Source organism: Herpailurus yagouaroundi, unplaced genomic scaffold (genome assembly GCF_014898765.1).
Source record: "Herpailurus yagouaroundi ecotype Mexico unplaced genomic scaffold, PumYag 198, whole genome shotgun sequence".
Taxonomy (NCBI): domain Eukaryota; kingdom Metazoa; phylum Chordata; class Mammalia; order Carnivora; family Felidae; genus Herpailurus; species Herpailurus yagouaroundi.
This window is the reverse complement of record NW_024412429.1, coordinates 26,238,966-26,256,108: the sequence shown is the minus strand read 5'-3', so window position 1 is coordinate 26,256,108 and position 17,143 is coordinate 26,238,966. Positions and strand designations below refer to the sequence as shown.

The following is a 17,143-nucleotide window of genomic DNA, read 5'->3' as shown; positions in this document are numbered from 1 at the left end:
AGCCTGTTTCCGATTCTGTGTCTCCCTCTCTCTCTGCCCCTCCCCCCGTTCCCGCTCTGTCTCTCTCTGCCCCAAAAATAAATAAAAACGTTGAAAAAAAAATTAAAAAAAAAAATAAAAGCTGCCAGCAGATGCTTACATTTCTTTTAGAAACTATTTCCGTCAAAGACAGATTTCAACTACGTCTTTAACTCTTACTGTCATTTCCCTATTGTTTTCAAAGTATTACTAATTCCTCCAAGTTCGTTTGTATTCTGTGAGATTCTTCTTGCATCCAAGCCAACTCTCCTTGTAAAGTGACTTTTGCATGTGTGTATGACATTCAGAACATAACCCTGCATGTAAATATATATATATATGTATATATATATATATATATATATATATATATATATATATATATGTATGTATTTAAAAAATAATTTTCATGAAACTACTCAAAAAGAAACTTGAACTCTGGGAACAAATAGTGATTCTTTTGAACATTCTCTCATCGATGGCACCCTGACTATCAAAACAATTTAGATGTCTCTATCTTGACAAAACTTTAAACAAATGTTGATTCTTTTCTGTTTTTATTTTTATTTTTGATTCTTTGTTTGTTTGTTTGTTTTTAGAAGGACACAACTCTTAAAACAGAAAATGTAAAAGAAGAAAATAAAAACCTCCCAAAACAACCATGGGACAACCAAGGCAATAAGGTGCTAACTCAGTAAATACAAATTTGCGTAATACTTCAGATTTGGGCAGTTAGCCAAAGACCTAGTGAGGCAATCTGCTGATTCTGATGCAAATGAAAAACTCGAATGACTCCTTATATTCGTCTTGACTGAGAAAACCATTACAGACTCTTTCACTTCCCCTTTTCCTTATGAAGCATATCTTTGAGATTGACACGTGCAGAATTGTTAAGAATATATTTATGTAAAGTATACAGTTCTTCTATGAAAGCAACTGCAGCTAAGAGTTTAAGGGAGTGTGCTTGGGGTGGAGAGGTGAAATGTGTGAGGGGGGACTTGATCATGCATGACTGAGAAGTAATCCAACAGTGTAATGATGGGTACATAGGCTACACCAGCTGTGGGCTCGGACACTTTGCAGTTGTGCCATTTGGGTTCTGTTAATCTTTCTCTGCTGCGGTCTCCTCCTCATCAAAAAGGGGATATGAGTATTAATGTCTGTCTCAGAAAGTTGTTATGAAGATTACATAAATTCAGTTTCATAAAATATATAAAGTGCTCCAAACAGTGTCTGCTGTTCATGTTCTATGTAAGTTTTTATTTTTAATAGATTTGTTTGTTTATTTATTTATTTATTTATAAGAGAGGGACAGAGAGAGCATGAGCAGGGGCAGGTCAGTGAGAGAGGGAGACAGCGAATCCTAAGCAGGTTTCGGATGTCAGTGCAGAGCCGGAGGTGGGGCTCTATCCCACGAACCCATGAGATCATGACCTGAGCTGAGATCAAGAGTTGGATGCTTAAGCAACTTAACCATGCAAGTGCTCCAATAGGCTAACTTTTTAGAGCAGTTTGAGGTTCACAGGAAAATTGAGATTTCCTATATGCCCTTTGTCCCATATATGCCTAGCCTCCCCCAATCTATGTCATTCACTGGAATGTTGTATTTGTTATGACTGATGAACCTGCACTGTCACATCATTATCCCCCAAAGTCTATAGCTTACGTTAGGGCTCAATGTTGGTGTTGTATGTTATGTGGGTTTTGACATATGTATTAGGGCATTATTTTCATAATCAAAAGTGGTTTGAGTGTTAGGGGCTAAATTGTGACACTTTTGTTACAGATGGAAGGAAATTTGGGGGGATTGTTAATGGAATTCCTTTCTATGAGGAAACTGGTAGTTCTTCCTCAAGTCCCTACCCCACCCACTGGAAGTTATGATGGAGTCATCAATTAGTGGTCAAACATACATGACCTAATGGGGAAAAATGTGGTTTTTGTAAGAAGAAATCATGGTGACTGGGCCACTATGGTTCTTTGGAAGGTCACAACAAAAGGGAAGGAGTAAAGTTTCAACTTTAGAAAAAGTAAAAGAAAGTCTTCATATCAATGAAGATAGCATTTTGATGTTATTGTATTTTGTAGAAGGAGGTGAATTAAATTTTGGTGAATTGTTTATGGTGAATTCTAACAAAAATTAACTGTATTATTTTGGAGAAAAGAGAACAATAGTATGGAACTCATTGCCTGGGAGGAGACTAGGTTGAAAACCTAAACTAATGTAAGATCAATTTAGATAAATTCAAAAATTACCAATCTATACTAAGGGAAGACAGAGATTTACTCACTTTCACCCTGGTGTAGATACTTGTACAAACATAACCAATATCTTTATCTTTCATAGTGATACCTCTCAACAGACTACCATATTAACCTTCAAAGTGTGCTTGCCTCAGTCAACTGAAGCAAAGACATACAGAAACAGACCCGATTGAGAAAATGTTCTTAAAAAAAAAAAAAACTACGGAAAAAAGACAAAGCTCATGCCCTCCTTTAGCTCAGAGAAAAAAAATACTGGGAGAAAAAATGAAGGAGAATTACGTGCATGTTACAAACTTGAAAAGCATAAATATGTGTCACAGATTTAGAATGTTCTATAATGAAGTTCTGATACACCTCATCTATCTATCTGCACCAAGCTTATGGTGAAGACACAGAACACTTGTCTGTGTTCTGAAATAGTCCAAATTTCTGTTCCTTTATTGTCCAATATGTGTGCACGCGTGGGTGCATGGGGGACAGGAGGGAATGCATGTATGCTTTTGTGTAATTCTCTATTTCATGATTCTGAACTGGAATTGAACAGATACTGGAGCTTGTTACTGTTCATGTCACTTTCTTGGTGTCTACTTAGGCAAATACTCAAGGCTTAATAGAAGTTGAATCCTTTTAATGCAATGCTGCTGAGGAGGCTTTGCTTCCTTCCAATATGCTATGTGACATGTGACTCACTTGCTTTCCGTATTACCCAGGGAAATGCTGGTTCCTTCCTCAGGAGTCTTCTGTGTCCTACTGTGAGGCAGTATGAGGAGAGTAGGGCCATTAAACTTGTTTGGACTGAGAGAATCACTTTCTGCCTGGTTGGAGTCTAAGAAGAAACACTATGGAGCTTCACGAATGGAATGGCCAGACTGCCCGGGGAACATTGGTAAACCCACTGTTACCCTCCTTCCTGCTCCCCTCACCCTCTGCCCGGAGGATTCGGCGGCCAAAGTGGTGTCCCATTTACTCGTGCCCCATAACATGTGGAGTGCGCTAACAGTATCTGCAATGAAACATTATGCTTTCTGGATAATTGCTCTGATCACTTATATCATTTCTTATTAAAAATGTATATATAGCTCTTAAAGAGGGAAGAGGAGGGAGAGCTGGGGGAGGAAACTGCATTTTAGAGGTGTGCTGGTTGCTTAATTTTTTTTCCATTTATTTAATCATCACTTTAATATTTCCTTATAATTCACATTTTAATAAAACCACACCGAGGGTCAGAGAGGTCGACTAATTTACACACAGTGCATGGCTAGGAAGCCGAGACAGTGATCTCTCTATTACACAGTAAGTCCACAAAGTGCCGAATTAAGACCTCAGTAACACCAGCCAAGAAACACTGCATTAATTATATGGATGGTTCATGCAGGGTAGTTTTTGGGTCTGAATTATATGCATCTTTGGCATACATTTTTTTTTTTTTTTTTAACTTTGTGTGGAGAACTGGAGATTCGTTAACCACTATACAAGACTGAAGACCGGACATTAAAAAAAAAAAAAAAAAGATAATGTTTAAATTCATAAATGTGTGAATGTTTTGGCATACACCGAGATAGGCTTTCAACTTCCTTTCACCTTACCTTTCTTCCACAGCTTAATTACACACTTTTTTTTTTTATTGAGGCAACAAATTCTTTCCTCTTTAGATCTGTACCCCACAACAACCCAGAGCTCAGAACATAAACAAAGACACATTTGGAAGCTCCTGCGGAGACCGATATCCAAGATCAACAGATCCTGCAATTTGCTACTTCCTCCTCCCCCCCCCCCTCCTCCGAGGGGGCTTATGTAAGTCTCCCCTGGGGCGATGCATGTATGGTTTTACAGAGATGACTGAAAGCTATGGCTGGAGCAGTTATATTAGACCTCCGTAAAGGAGTAAATGGGTAATACTTAACGTTCAGTAAGCTCATTTATAGGATCCCAAATATTAATAAATGAGTGCAATCGACACAGTCTGACACCAACACGTTGGAATTTATGACTTGTAACAGCAGAGGCAATGAATCTGCCAAAGCATCTTTTCAACGTTTTAATATAATTGGGAAGCCTGAAGCCACTAAACTATCTATGAATTTCCTGTATTTGCCCTGATTTGCTCTTGAACATCCACAAAGTCTGGAGCCTCGTATAAAACTTTAGAAAGGGGGTTGGTAGTAGAGCTTTTCTTTTAATGTTTGGAACTTGCGGCAACGTGCGTTGCAATTTCCGGGCAGTTTAGTACCATTAGAGCAAAAGCCGGATAAATCCGGCTTCCTATTTTCACCTTGTAGAATTCTATATTAAGGGCCACGAACGAAGAAACACATATCAGATGAGCAGCTTGTCCTTTAAAGTGAAAAGCTCCCTTCACCGGGACATTCAGAACCTTCCCAAAATGGACTTGTTTTCAGCTTGTTCATCTTTTCCTCTTCCCGACTGTTTTTTTTTTTTTAAAGTTTCATGTCCATGTTTGGTGACAATTTATTACTTGAAGTCATCTTCCAAGAGCGAGCCGGAAATGTCTTTGTAAAACAGTCCGAACAAACTTCATGTGCAAAACAAACGCATCGCGGATCAGTAGGGACAGTTCCTAAGCAGAATGTGTTTTAAAAGTTTGCCCGGAAGAATGCTGCGTGGAGCCTGGAACATATTTTCTCGTAGAGATGTTATGAATGGTTGTCAGTTCTAAGGTCAGGGCTTTGAGGCCATTTGTCTTGTGAAGTAGCCGCACTGTAGAACTGTTTTATTCATGCTGTTTTGTGCTAATTTAGGATACTATTATGTATCCTTTTATCCTAATAGGATACATCACCTATTAGGACAGTGGATCCAGCGTGCTGGATAGCATCATATGCATGATAGAGTAACCCAGCTCCAGCATCAGTGAACTTCTATTATTCCCCCCTTAGAGGGTAAGGACTGCGACATGGGTGCATAAATTAGAATAATACATGATTCTAATGATGATCATGATCTGCCCAAGGATCAAGTTGCGCAGTTTGGGGTAAACTCCCCCCATTTTCCTTATATACATACGTAAGTAAGAGTCTTCTGGTGTCACCATGTTAGGCTGGGTTCGTGTTATGATTCATCAGCCGTGTGATCCTGGGGAAACACCCGTCTTGGGAAAACATTACCAGCGTTTGGCTTATACACTCCTTCTCTACCTTTCCTTGCTTCCTGCTCCTTTAGGATTCTGTATCTGCTTTTCCCTATCTGTCCTCCGGCTTGCTGTCAGGGCTAGGGTTGTACAGCACACTGGCCAACTCGTTGTGGCTTAAGCAGACTTCTCAGGTGGCCCTAAAGGACACGGAGACCAGGAATCACTGGACCACCAGTTGTGCATGTAAAGGATGTCCCGGCCCCTCCCGCTTCACCAACAATCAGCATCGTTTGCTGTCTGCCTACCCTGCTTCTGCTTTTCCCAGTGTCCTAAATCCTTTCCGTTCGGCTGTGAGTGAACATGCTGGGAGACCGCCCTTTCTTCTCTTGGACATCCTTATAGAGATGTAGGCTTGGTTCAGACACTGTGCTGTGGCTCCATTTCACTACGTAGAGTTTCCTAGAGGGAAAAGCCTTCCTCCTCTTTGGTCGCCATCCTCACCATTTATACTCAAGAAGGTACATGGGGATTAGAGCACAACATGCAGTTAATGAAAAGAACAATAAATACTTGGTCGAGTGGCTAAAAGCTACCACAATTTGACTAAAATAGATGGCTGTATTAAATCAGTAAACCTCCGTTTCTGAGCAGGCCAACATGGCCTTGCCCAGTGGAGCAAAAGCAGGATGCCGGGTCCTGCCCTGGGACCTCAGGAATGGAGGTGGATCATATTTCAGAGGGGGACAGTGTGAGCATCAGAGTTAGCAGAAGTAAGGGCAAGGGAAAAGGTATCTTACTAGTTTCACATCTGCTTTAGGAGAGTTCTTTAGAGATCTCTTTTGAAGATCCAAAGGTCATGCCTCAGTAAGTCTTAAGGCTCTTGGAATCTAGCATATTGCCAGAGGAAATTTAGTGCCATTTTACAAATCATAAAGGTAATTTAGGCAAAGAGGAGTGGAATAAGCATTTGTAATTTGTTCTTTTTAAACTGCGATAGTGAAATCCATCCAGTGGATAACAATTAGCATTAAAAAGGGAATGGAAAAAAATCAAAGCAAATTGCATTCGGTAAGAGTTAAATTTATTTCGTGGACTTTTGTTTCAGTGACGTAGACATGCATTCTGAGTCATGATGTAAAATGCATCTTCCACTGAGGGTTTTGGTCAAAACTTTAAAAGCTATTGCTCTGTGCTAATGGTTTATGTAAGATGTATAAATAGTCATTTTTTATAGGCTAGAGTTAGAGGAATAAGACATATGGGTACAGATTATGGCCTCTCAGGTTCTATGCCTACAGTAAAGGCTAGTTTCCTCAGGGGGAGAAAAGCCAGTAGACTTGGGGCAAGTAATTAAATGTCTAAACTGCTCAAAGGCATATAGAAGATAGAACCACTTATCCTGTGACATTATTCTATTCTGTAAAAACTAAACTCTTGTAAATCAACAAGCAACACTATTAACTAATAAATCATTGTTCAAATAAAACTCAGAAAATATTTAAGTAAATATGCCAGTATACTCAGATATTTTCTTATTAAACTTTAATCATTCCTCAGCCTAATCCTATTTTTTTCACTCCTAGAAATAAGTACAAACTTGGTCCGAATGATTTTTTTTTTCCTCCTTTGGGCTGGTCTGCCACTTTTATATTTAGCTTTCTTCTTCTGTCTCCTTTTTGTCAAAATTCTCTGTTTTCCTCTCTCCATGCCTTTTGCTCCAATCAGAAGTGAGAGAGAAATGGGATGGTCTTTTTCTAATCAAGAGTAATTTTCTTCCATATCAGTATTTCTTTTCTCTTAGCCCCCTTGGAAGCCTGAAGCTAGTATAAAAGCTAATTTGAAATTAGCATACAATCGGGTTCCTTATTAGTCTCTATAGGCATTTTTTTGCAGATGTATAGCTTGGCCAGGGTCATAGATCCCTGACGGGAAGTTGCTTCTTTTTAAAGGGCCCAAGCACATATTTCTTTAGAATATATAAAAATATTGCTCAAAGAACAATATGGCATCTAAGGGGAGATATGAATTGATTGTCTCATAGTACACTTACAGAAACACCTTCTGTTTCATCTTATGTACCTGTCAAAATAAATAGCAAAATGACTCAAAAATTGTGCCTTTAAAAAATTAATGGTGATTATGTCCCGATCAAGTACAACCTTGTATTTTGACTGTCTGTGGGGAAAGTATGTCAAAATAGAATTTGGTATATAGGAAATGTCAGTGAATTAGATCAAGCTTTTTCTCTACAAGATCCTTCTTGAATTATCTATCTAAACATTTTTTTTTTAATTTAACCAACTATCACTAGTACCTACGTCAGAAAATTTCACTCTGGGGTCTATTTACCATCTGAAATTTTATGTAAAATATATGAGAATCTACAGTTTTTAATGACTTATTTTTTTTAATGTGTTAATATGTAATTGGAATGCACCCATCCTAAAAGATGATTTCTATGAGCTATGACAATTCTATACACCTGTGTAGTTACTACTTAAAATAATATATAAAAGATTTCCATCATCCAGAGTTCCCTGGGCACCTTTTCCAATCAATTTCCTATGCACCACAGAGCAACTACCACTAGAAATTAGTTTTGGTTATTTTTGGAAGACATCTTAATGGAACCATAAGATAGATATTCATTTTTGTCTAATTCTAATGTTTGCTAATTTCATTATGTTATTACATCTATCAGTACTTAGTTCCTCTTCACTGTTGAGCAGTATTCTCCCATATGACTATACCAGATTTCAACTGTCTTTTTTTTTTCTATTGATGAACCTTTGACTTGCTTTTCACTATCATAAATAAAGGTGCTATGACCATTCTTTTACATGTATTTTTGTGGACATACCTTTTAGTTTTTAGGGGGAGACGTGTAACTACCTAGGAGTGGAATTGTAGGCTCTTTTGGTAGGTATGTTAACTTTATTAGAAACAGATCTGTGGTTTTTAATAAACTCTCAAAAAGAGCTTTACATCCCAAATTTAATTTTTTAAAGAAACATTGCTTTTAGGGCATGAGTGCAGATGTTTTTGGTTATTTTAAAGTCTTTTCTCACTTCTCCTTAGGCTTCACTTACTGTAAAATGAGTGCTGGACTATGTCTTATGTCTATAATGCATTAGTGCATCGGTACCTGTTGAAATGAAATGTTTTTAATAAGTTCTTGGATAGTAACTGATTCATATAATAGAAGAAACCCACTAGAATATAAAGTTCATAAGGACGGAAGCATTGTTGTCTTCACTGCTGTAACCCAAGCACTAAGATCCTACTTGCACAGAGTAGGTGTTCAATAAACATGTGCAAAATGAATGAATGAATGAATGAATGAATGAAGTACTAGGAATATGTTGGGAGGCATTGTAATCACTTTTAAATAGCGTTTCCCTTAATTCTCACAGCCAATCTTTGAGTTAATTCCTCTTATTACTTTTAATGAGTGAAGAAATCTGGCACCGAGAGGTTAGGTAACATGCCCATTGTCACATGGCAAACAAGCTAGGATCTGAATCCAGGTGGTGTCACTGCAAAGCCAACAATTTCAGCTCATTAAAAAAGACTACATGTCTGTGTGTCTCTTGCTTTTTAAGTTTTGTTTCAAGAAGTCAAAATAGCCTTCTCATATTTTCTAGCTGTATCTTTTTGGAAGGAAAAATCCTGGAGAGGAAATTCCACTCACTGGTTTAGGATGGTAATGGTATTCGTCCATTTTTAATTCTCATAATTAAATGGATTTTCCTTGAAATTACATTCTGGTTTATTTCTATAATGGAAGTAGGGGTCCCACTTCACTTTTATTATAGATAAAAGATATGAAAGTCCTCATACATAGTTCTTGAATATGTTTGTTTTCTCTTATTTTCTCTTGCATCATTTCAGGTAAGGCTGAAAGTTTTGGTGTTTTTTATGTAGGTTAAGAAGAATGTTGAATCTGAAGTGCATGACTGCTGTTACGAAGGCTTTATTATATAGTCCTTTGTGGTGTCATGGGTTGTGGGACATTGTGATAGGATGGTATCATCCATTTTCATAATTCTTAGTCATTCCTCATTACTAAGCTTTGTTTAACTTATTTTTTTAAACTTATTTTTATTTTTCATTTGAGAGAGAGGAGGAGAGAGAGAAAGAGAAAGAGAAAGAGAACATGAGCAGGGGAGAGTGGCAGAGGGAGAGAGAGAGAAAGAGAATCCTAAGAAGGCTGCATGCTGCAACCCTATGTGGGGCTAGATCTAACGACCCTGAGATCATGACTTGAGCCAAAGTCGAGTGTCAGACACTCAACTGACTGAGCCACCCAAACACCCCTCATTACTAAAGTTTTTAGTAGTGTAATTCTCCATCTCCTCAGTCTTTCTTGGGTTACTGTGGTCCCCCCCTAGCTTCCAAGGAGTTTGAAGATGGGTCAGTACATTGTAACAGACTGGCTTTGTCTACAGATGGTGAATTTGTTTTCTGTTTAAAAAAGCTCATCCCTCACTATCTCTGCAGAACTTCCTCATATCTGATTTATGCTTCTGATTATTTTAACAGAAAGATTTAAATAGTGCATTCTGATTAATATTTATCTCTATGTAGCCAAACCAGGACCAGATAGGCTTCAAAATGGCATCTGTTAATGAAATTGCTTCCCAATTATTATATTAGGTGGAGACCTACCCCCATTGGTAAGACATAATGACCTCACATCTCTCCACTGTATCATGTAATGCTCACGAGTCTCCCGTGAGTGCTTTAGAGGCAGTTCTCTTTTCCTGTAGTGAGGCAGAGATAAACAAGATTTTGAGGCTAGAAAACAGTGACCAGAAATTGGTTTATATGCCTAAATGTGCTAATCGTATTTGCTTTTGCCAAAGTGAAAATAAATAAAGGAAACCTCATTTAAAATGGAGTTGGGCAGCCCATTAGAGGGAGCTTTCATGAGCTACCACTCATCATACTAAGCACACTTTACATTTCCCAATAGAAAGACGCTTACTTTACATACCCAACACGAGGAAAGAAGAATTTCTCCTTGCCCAACAACAGCCCAGCCAATGAAAACTCAGCAAAACAGCCCTACCCAATTCCTTCCTTTCCCTTATAAAAGCAAGCCACTCTCCTGTATCTTGCCTATGGTTTCCCATATTTGCTTGTCCCAAAGTGCTATTCCTCTGCTATTTCTGAATAAACTCTATTTGCTGGTAAAATAACGGCTCTTTTGTTTTTTAAGATCAACATCACCAATAAGGAAAATTCTCCTGTCAAAATTTTATGTGCTTTTATATCTCTTTTGCAGAATGCTTTAACGATATGAAAAATGATCTGTACCAAGAAAAACTTACCAGTCCTTAGGCTTCTTAGCTTAGTTCACAAAGAGAGTAGATCTGAAATTCTTTAAAATTAGGTCCATTTTCTATTCCAAGGATAGGGCTGCAAAACAGTCCCCAATTCATTAATATCTGTCATTCTAAGTGACTATTAAAAGCAATATTTCTTTTTTTTCAACATTTATTTTTTTTATTTTTGGGACAGAGAGAGACAGAGCATGAACGGGGCAGGGGCAGAGAGAGAGGGAGACACAGAATTTGAAACAGGCTCCAGGCTCTGAGCCATCAGCCCAGAGCCCCACGCGGGGCTCGAACTCACGGACCTCGAGATCGTGACCTGGCTGAAGTCGGACGCTTAACCGACTGCGCCACCCAGGCGCCCCAAAAGCAATATTTCTTAAGCGACAGTCCCAAATAAAAGTGCTATGAATTAAAAAAATAATTTGTTTTTAATCTAATCACTTCCTTCTTCTTATAGATTAGTCCACAAAATAAAACCAGAGCTGTTATTTTACCTAATACTCTCAAATGCCAAACAAGATTACGATTCCTTGCCTATGATCTCCTGTAATTCTAACCAGTTCTGTGAAAGCACAGAGCTATTTTGGCATTTCACGTTTCTGCTGCTTCATCATCAAAGCCAAGCTCTTTTGCTGCAGCCTCTTACCACATTCATAGCACATACATCTCTGAACAACCGTGTTTTCAGTCATCTTTTCAACAGAGGACTCTAATCTTGTGATTCTCAAATGCCATACCAAATTTAGGTTTTGCTGACACTTCCCTGATTTTCTAGGATTTAAAACATTTTCAAATAAAGTTTTGAAGCAAATGATGACAAGGTGTTTTCATGCTTATATAACCCATCTCAGAGCTATTCCAGACTCAAGATGGAATCATAACCCTGTACCAAATAGAAGAGAGAACAGCACGTTATTCTGGTAATCAGAGCAGTAGTGTTTTCAGGTGTTCGGTGTCATTCTACCAACCAACAGGGAAGCCAAAGAGCAAGAAGTTAATGTGGATGTTTTAAAATAAAGGCGTAGACACGCTGTTTTTGTTTGAGCTTTCGAATGTGTGTTTTAATACAAATAATACATTGAAATTCTGTGCACTGAGATGAGGGAACTTGATGAAAGACTTTTGTCAGATTTAGCCTGGGGGTAGAGATGCCACCGACCAGTGACATTGTTTAAGAACTGCCGGGAACCAGATGGTGAGGTCTGAGTTGGGAGAGTTAAGGACGCGGTTGACTCTATACATGCGAAAGAAAGAGAATAATTCACCAAATGGATTTCTCAGTCACAAACTTTAAAGTACTTAGAAAAAAAAGCACCTTTACGTACTGATTCATTAACTTTGTATGTGTAGATAGAGGTTGTGTGGTTAGAATTATTTGCTTGTGGAATTTCAGGTGATACTTTCAGTAGGGTTGTTTGAAGTGTAAATAAAATTGAGCAAAGCTACAGGATTTATATAGCAATTTAAGGGTAATGGGTGTTTTTATATGTACTATCACTTTTTTATCCTTCTCATAAGACATTCCGGTAGGTCTAGATTATCATCCCTAATTTATAGCGAAGAACACTGAGGTTCAGTTGCCCAGAATTGTACAGCCAAAAGAGGTGACACGTATGTCCTTACTTAAACCCATGACTGGAGAGGTCATGCATTGAATCTCTTTATTGTATGTTCTATTTTCTTTTTTGCCTTATGCTTCCTATGTTTCTTTTGTTTCAGATTTTTTTCCCCAGCTTTCTTAAAATCACCCAAGACTTTAGATCTTGCTCCCCAGGGAGTGTGTATAGGCTTGTACGTAACGTTTATTTCTGGATGGTTTATTGCAGATATAGGATGGCATGTCAATTAGATTGCACACTATTTGACTTTAGGAAAATTACATTCAAGTTAAGACTTTGCCCATTTTATGGGAGCTGGACTGTGCCACAATACCTGTGCAACTGGGATTGCCAGATACTGGGAACTGATCCAGCTGGGACCAGTTCAAATGACAGAGGTGGTATATGAGGCCCAAGTTTTAAGAATTTGGCTTTAAGAATTTTCAGTTGAGTAAAATGAAGCTCAGATTGGGTAAGCTAAGCTATAATCATGTCTTGAGTCCAGCTGGCAAAATTGATCACCTTTCAAGGATTCCTTTAATGGGTATGAAGTGGTACAACTCTTAATTCTGGAGTAATGCTATGAAGGTAAACTGTGGAGACTGTTTGTCTTGCTTTGTGCCCTCTGCTGGGTCACACTTATTAGCCATGTGACCTGGGAAAAGATATTTATCCTTTGCTGCTTCGGTTTTTATTTTAATAAGCTTCATCAGATTGCTGTGAAGATAAAAGGAAATAAGACATGTAAAATTCTTGGAACAGTGTCTAAAACAAGGTAAACATTCAGCAGAGGTTATTATTATTATTATTAATATAGTAGTAGTAGTATTTAATTGGGGGTAGTATAACTGGCAAAAGCAGCAAAGGAACCAAGGGGAGGGGGGAAGTAAGTGCACGAGGATGATAGTTTCCAAGTAGGTTTTGAATGCTAAGATTATCTGAGGGACAAGGTAGACATCTAGCTTTGTGCCTTGAGCCAACGTTAGAGAACAGATAAATTGAAAACACACTGACATTGAGGAGGAACCTTGGTGATGCTATTGAACAGACTCAAGGAGCAGTGTAGAAGCCTAAGAGGCTGTGCTGGACTGAGGGCCTGGACCTGAGTGGTCTTAAGTTGGACCAGCTTGTATGAAGAATAGCATGTGGGGCACCTGGGTGGCTCAGTCAGTTAAGCATCCGACTCTCAATTTTGGCTCATGTCATGATCTCACAGTTTGAGTTTTGCATTGACTGTGTAGAGCCTGCTTGGGATTCTCTGTCTCCCTCTCTCTCTATCTCTCCCCCACTCGCTATCTCTCTGTCTCCAAAAATAAACATTAAAAAAATAAAAATTAAAAAAGAAAACAATCTGAAAAAAGGAAAAGGATAGCGTGATTTGAGCCTACAAAATACTTGTAGACCTGTAAGTTGCATCCTCACATTGGCCTGAGAATCAGGATAGGATTAAGTTGGGATGCCTACCTGTGGGAGTCTGAAAGGAAGAAAAAGGCTGGAGTCTTGGAGATGAGCTGAAAATGAAGTGCTAAATTCTTGTCTATGAACACTAATCACTGTAAGAGTTCACAGGAGGAAGAGTAAATCAATAAAGTGGGAGAAATTCACTGTAGCTATGGTGGAACCAGAGCTGAGTCTTAGGTGATGAATAAGATTTGTGTGAAGAATAAGCAAAGGAAAAGAGGGAGTAAAAATGGTCAGAGGCCTTGAGACTGGGGTGAGGGTGAGGCCTATCCATAAGTTAGTAGTGCTCTTGTTCTGATTCATACACAGTTGTGGATAAAATGTCCTCAAGTAGGAAAGACTGGATTAGGAAGTATTTTTATCAACCTGGCACAGAATGACAAGGAAAGCAAAGGGAGTCATTAATGGTTCTTAAGAGAGAAGTGACATATAACACCCAAAACCAGGAATTACACATCACATAAAATAGTGTTCAAAGAAAAATAGTTTGAGAAACAGTAAGACAATGGAAAACCATTTTCTGAATACCAACATGACATGTATGATATAATTTATTTTATTATTACAATCTTGTGTTTAGGTGCTAATGTGACAATTTTCCTGAAAAAGGAACTGAGATTTAGAGAGGTAAAGTGACATGCCCAAGGATCAGATCCAGGTGTGCTTGATTCCAAAGCATGCTCTGTTTTCCTGTGCTGGGTCGTTGTCCACAACATAATGGAGGTGGGGAAAAGCTAGAATGAACCATGCAATCAGGGATGAAAGTCCAGATGAAAGAAGGGGCATGGGACAAATACAGCTTCCTCAATAAAAGGTAGCTTTCCTTCTCTTTCTTTTCCAACCATAGTGTTTATATCTTTCTTGTTGCCAGTCTCATTCATCTTGTATTCAAGATATTCTTATACCTGTCTTATTCTTACTATCCTTACTCCTGCTGATTGTGTATGTTTTGTTTTGGTTTTGTTTTTATTTGTATTTTTTTTTCCTGAGTGCTTTTTGCAACATCTTAATACAAATCACCAAGGGAGATTTGTGAACTCAGGAGAGTGCACCCTCCATGGAAAGCAAGCCAGGCAAGCTTTTGAAGCAGAGCAATCTGGTTTTGTGTTATAGATTCACCAGTTACCAACTTGGTGCTTTTAGCCAATGCACATAATTTTTTTTAAGAACCTCAGTTTCCTCATCTATAAAAAGTATGAGAATAAGACATTATGCATGGGATTGTGGGGATGAAGGGTGTCAAGCATAACATGTCAAGCACAGTTCCTGAATCATATGGAATAATCATGAATTTTGTTATCTTCTCCCTTCCTTTCCATGAATTGAACTATTAAATATTTAGGGAATGTCTTATAGAAAAATGGAAGTGTATGAAAAAAATAATAAAAGTTAAGTGCATTAATAAAAATGTAAGTAAATAAGGAGAATAGTTTGATTGATGATCATTCTACAAATCATGGTTAATGATGCTTTGTTCCAAAAGCTATATATATTAGTCTTTAGACAAAGCTTCAGTTCATAACCTGTACATTCATTAAACCTGAAATAGGCAAATGGATTGCTCTCAAAAGTCAATAGACTGAAGAGAATCACTTCTTAAGGAACATTTTTTATTTGTTATTGGCCCATTTGGACCTCAAGGATAAAAGATACTACTTATCAACTAATTTATACAATGATGAGAGAGATAATATAATGGATGAGAGAGCCAAGAGGAAAAATTATTTCAATAGGTTCAAATAATGGACCCAAACTAACCAGATAAAATTTAATAGAAATCAAAGTCAAGACCTGCGCTTAGGTTCATGCTATTAATTCTATACATAAGAGAGAAAAGACTTGTCCAGAACATGATTCATATGAAACCTATCTTGGAATTTTTGTTGACCAAATGAGCTTATAACATGAATTGATTTTGAAAAATAATCAGAGCGGGAGATAAGGGAGTAAAAAAGGAGTTGGGGCAGTGGGAGATTTTTAAAGGGTTTGTATTATTTTTTCTACTAGTATTTATTTAACATCATCCAGTTGAGTATTATACCAATCAAATCTTTCTTTCTTTTTTTTTTTTTTTATGTTTGTCAATGTTCCCAAAGTCTTTGAGCTAATAGATGTGTTCGCCTCTGTCCCTGAGCCAAAATTCTGTCTCCTTCTGCTTGTTATGTTTTAGTAAATACACCTCTTTAGCTGCCCAATGAGGGCAAGGGAGTTTGTGCTGTAAAATGCAGAGGAGATATTTTGTTGTTTTCATGCAATTTGCATGTGTGCACATGTAGGGAAATGGGAGATGGTGTTCAGGTCCCAAGCATGGAATTTTTTTTTTTGCCCCAAATGAGATTCTCCAAATGTTCCAGTCAACTCTTTGCTCTGACATTTTCCTACTCATTGAAATTTCTGGGATTCTATCATCCTTTGAGGATGCTCAGTGTGCTCACTGTGGGCCTGGAGAGTGCATCTGTGAATATTTGTTGCAGCCATGGTCACTGGCTGTTCTAGTTAGGTGAGCAGTGCAGAGCTCTATGTATATAATTGTGAATGCCACAACCATTACTACCTATTTTGGTGCTCAAGATGAGTCACCTTCTAAAACAACTAGCCCTTTACCCTACTCAGTGACATGCTGCCATCTAGAGTCTTGTATCTGGCCAAAGAATGTCTACAAATTGGCCGTGGCTGCCTATCCCCCTTGCCCCACCTCATGGACGTGTGGCTTCCAAAGTCAAACACACACACAAACAAATGAAACCATGCAACCTGACTTCGGTCTCTTTTCAATATTCAGCAGAGAAATATTGGATTTTTCTGAAGCTCATTGAATCTTCTCTTCTTCTAGCTATCTTGTAGGGTACCACACCACAGGTGAGGGAAAGAAAGTCTTAGTGTTACAGGCTTTTTTCTTCTCTACTGGTGAGACTATTCTTTTAGAATGGTGAGACTAATTTTTCAGCAAGTTAGTCAGGAAAAGTAATATTGATATAGAAGTCATTAATAGAAAGGTTTTCCTTTTGGATTTGTGCACATATTTGTGTGGGAAGGGTGGGGGTCCAAAGCAGCACAAAACTTCATTTATGGCACCAGTGTAACCTTGCTCTGTAAATTTGCTTCCATCATCAGATCTTCCATATCCTTAAAATTATGCACTTCATGGTGAGAGTAATCTCTCTTCTTGGATACCTGAAATTATCTTCAGCCACCACGTCAAGTCCCCTTGTGATAGGAGCAGATTCCGTTGAGGACATTTGGTCAAGATCACATTTCCACGCTTCCTCACCCAATGGACATCTGTTGTCCCTTAGTAATCCTGAATTACCAAATAAAGTAAACATAGACACATCAGTGGACATAACTGCACATTCATCTTTTATTGAACT

General features: G+C 38.1%; 1 long non-coding RNA gene across 1 annotated transcript; it reads left to right on the top strand.

The window, feature by feature from the left end:
* Positions 1–616: 616 nt before the first annotated feature.
* On the top strand, positions 617–4,094 carry LOC121013133 (uncharacterized). Its single transcript, XR_005782520.1, has 3 exons — positions 617–701; positions 2,994–3,169; positions 3,936–4,094. It is a non-coding gene; the product is annotated as an uncharacterized LOC121013133 (long non-coding RNA).
* The last annotated feature ends 13,049 nt before the right edge of the window (positions 4,095–17,143 follow it).